Source organism: Elephantulus edwardii, unplaced genomic scaffold, assembly GCF_000299155.1.
Source record: "Elephantulus edwardii isolate Elephantulus edwardi_28Jun2011 unplaced genomic scaffold, EleEdw1.0 scaffold00056, whole genome shotgun sequence".
Lineage (NCBI taxonomy): Eukaryota > Metazoa > Chordata > Mammalia > Macroscelidea > Macroscelididae > Elephantulus > Elephantulus edwardii.
Genome location: NW_006399806.1, coordinates 7789491 through 7792925, shown reverse-complemented (window position 1 = coordinate 7792925; position 3435 = coordinate 7789491). Strand labels below are relative to the sequence as shown.

The following is a 3435-nucleotide window of genomic DNA, read 5'->3' as shown; positions in this document are numbered from 1 at the left end:
GGGTAGAGAAGAGGGACGGCGCAGGAGGGGAAGACCCTCTATGAGGTGGATTGATTCAGTGACTGGGGTAATCGGGATGGGTGTGTCAGAGGCAGTGAGATTGGCACAGGATAGAGCAGGGTTTAGGGCTGTTGTACATAGGGTCGCTATGAGTCACAACTGACTCGACGGAACATAACAACAACGACAACAACAATATATATCCTCAGAACCTCATTGCTGTCTAGCTGGAACTGACTTACAGCTAACTCTCTGGAGGGTTTCTGTGACAGTAGATCACGTGAGAGGAGGTTGTACATCTGTCTCCTGCAGAACCATTGGGGGATGCCAGCCATCAGAGAAGCACCATGTTTGAGTCAGCACTGCTCCTCCCTACAAATTCCACTGCAGGAATAATAATAGTTATTAAAAAGACAAAGACTACTTTTCGTACATTTAGTTATTTTATAGCAGAAGAGGATAGACAGTTATGAAAAATAAGTTATCTAGATGAGTTGGAATATAATAGAGACAAATCTGTCTTGGAGAAAGTCCAGCCAAGGTGTTCCTTAGAGACAATGATAGCAACGGTTCACCTCACATACTTTGGGCATGTTGTCAGGTGGTACCAGTCCTTGGAAAAAGGTACTATGCAGGGGAGGGTGGAGGGTCAGCAAATCAGAGGAAGATCCTCAGTGGGCTGGTTTGACATAGTGACTTCACCTGTGCCTTTGAGTGTGGCAGAGATCATGTTCACGGCACAGGATAGGACAAAGTTTCCATCTGTTGTTTGTAGGGCTGCAAAGAATTTATGTTTAACTCAGCAGTACCTAACAACAAATTGGAGTCATTACCTTTTTTACTTAAAAAAACAAAACAAAGCAAGGTGCTTGTCTCTTCTTTAAATAGAGTTAAAATACTAAATAAGTATTTAAAATGTTTTTTCTTTTCACATAAAAAAGAAAAATACATTTATACTTAAGAGTCGCTGACAATGTAACACACATACTTTTCTCTCTGTAGAACACATATTCATATTTTTGTAAAGAAAAAAATATCAAATCATTCAAATGAAGGTGTAAAAGACTCATTAAAGCTTTCTTTGAAAGCTAATTATTGATTTGTGTATTTTCTTTTTTTCTGTTTATGCTATTTTTCAAAATTTTTATAAAAGTTTAGAGACTTTGGATTTCCATTCATTCATTGTTGCACACTTTTCTCCCTGTCCAACCCTCCCCCGCAAGTTCGCTTTTTTCTTTGAAAAGTAAAAAAACAAAAATCTTTCATTGTTATACCATCCCCCCAGTCCACTCCACTATGCAGCTTTCATTCTGACCTCTTTTCATGACAATAATACATAATCATATATTCCTCCTAAACATTTCTCTCCCTTCTCTGTTTCAAAGCAGTATACATTATTTATCATTTCTTAGTTTCCCCCCAACTCTGATGTCAGCCATACTTTACAAAAGTGACATTATGCAGTGTTTGTCCTTTTGTGACTAAGATATTTCACTCAGCATAATGTGTTCCATGGTCACCGATTTGGTATATCATGAGTTCTTTGCTTTTCAGTGCTGCATACTATTCCATTGTGTGAATATACCACAGCTTCTCTATCCTTTTGTTTGCTGGGCACTTGGGCTGTTTCCAACTCTTTGCTATTATGAACAAAGCAGCAATAAACATGGGCATGTATATATCTGCTTTGGTGGCGGTTATGGTTTCTTCAGGTCAAATGGTATTTCTTGGGCTGTTTCCAACTCTTTGCTATTATGAACAAAGCAGCAATAAACATGGGCGTGTATATATCTGCTTTGGTGGCAGTTATGGTTTCTTCAGGTCAAATGGTATTTCTATTTCCAACTTTTTGAGAAAGTGGCATACTGCCTTCCATAATGTTTGTACCATTTTATATTCCCACCAACAGTGAATAAGGGTTTCAGTTTCTCCACAACCTTGCCAACATTTGTTGCTTGCTGCTCTGTTAAATCTTGTTGGGGTGAGATGATATCTCATAGTTGTTTTGATTTGCATCTCTCTTAGAGGTAGGGATTTTGAACATTTCTTCATCTGTTTGTTCACCATCTGAATGTTTTCTTTGGTGAAGTGTCTTTTAATATCATGTGCCAAATTGGGCTGTTTACTTTTATCCCTTATCTTGTTGTAGTATTTGAGTGTTTTATAAATTCTAGATTTAAGTCCCTTATCTGACATGTCATTTCCAAATATTTGTTCCCAGTCTGTGGCTTTCTTTTCTACCCTGTTGGAGAAGTGTTTGGATGTGCATAGGGATTTGATTCTTAGAAGGTCCCATTCATCTCTTTTATCTTCTCCTGGTTTTAGTTTTTTCAGGATGCTTGGAAGACTGTTTATGTTTTGGATTAGGGCTTCTAGAGTTCTTCTAAGCTTTTCTCTAATGAAGTTTATAGTCCTTGGTTTTAGTCCTAGGTCCATGATCCACTTTGAGTTGGTTTTTGTGTATGGAGTGAGGTGTGGATCTTGTTTGAGTTTTCTACAGATAGTTTGGTGGTGTTTTGTTTTTTTTTTATTTTGCCAGCACCATTTGTTTAAAAAGCTTTTATTTTCCCACTTAACTGATTTAATCTCCTTGTCAAAAATCAGTTGACCATAGGTAAATGGGCTGATTTCTGGATTCTCAATTCTATTCCATTGATCTTTGTGTATGTCATAGTACCAGTACCACGCTATGTTAACCACCATGGCAGTATAGTAGGATTTGAAATCAGGGAGTGAGATGCCTCCTACCTTGTTTCTCTTTTTAAGTAGTGTATTTTCTTTCTAAGTTATTACCCATAGAAAACATTTCAAGTGGAAAATTTGGTAAAGGGAGGGAAAATAGAGCACTTGTTTGTGGCCTTTCTCTTGTTGGCATCAACTTGCCTTTAATAAGTGTCTCAATCACCCCTTCCTAACTTTGCAGATGGTAAACAGCCACGTAGTTATATGGGGGCCTATGTTCGTTTGAAATATCAGCATGTCAGTGGTGGGCTTAGCCCGGCACAAATGATGAGAAGCATTTAGGGATCTTCAAAATTAGCTGAAGCATATTATATCTTATTAAGTATAAGAAGATTATGTTTGTAAAACATAACTTTATGAAAAATAATTAGTAGTAAATTAAATTGATATTAGACATGATAAGCAACATCTTTTAAACAAAATTTTAAAAACTCATGGTAAGGCTTCTGAGTCATAAGATACTTTTGGAAAGAAAAAGAAACAGTTGATTTTTTTTTAATTGGGTTGTTATGGTTGTTATGTGCCATCAAGTCGCTTACAATTTATAGCAACGCTGTGTACAACATCTTTGAATCCTGCTCTATCTTGAGCCCATTTATTGTCTCTGACACACCCACCTCCATTACCCCAGTCACTGAATCAGTCCATCTCATTGATGGTCTTCCTCTCTTGCGCTATCTCTCCACCCTTCCA

General features: G+C 37.4%; 1 protein-coding gene across 1 annotated transcript in view; it reads left to right on the top strand.

Moving 5' to 3' along the window:
- Window positions 1-3435, top strand: part of BIRC3 (baculoviral IAP repeat containing 3) — a 15318-nt gene that overhangs the window by 3533 nt on the left and 8350 nt on the right. The gene's annotated exons all lie outside the window — the stretch shown is intronic.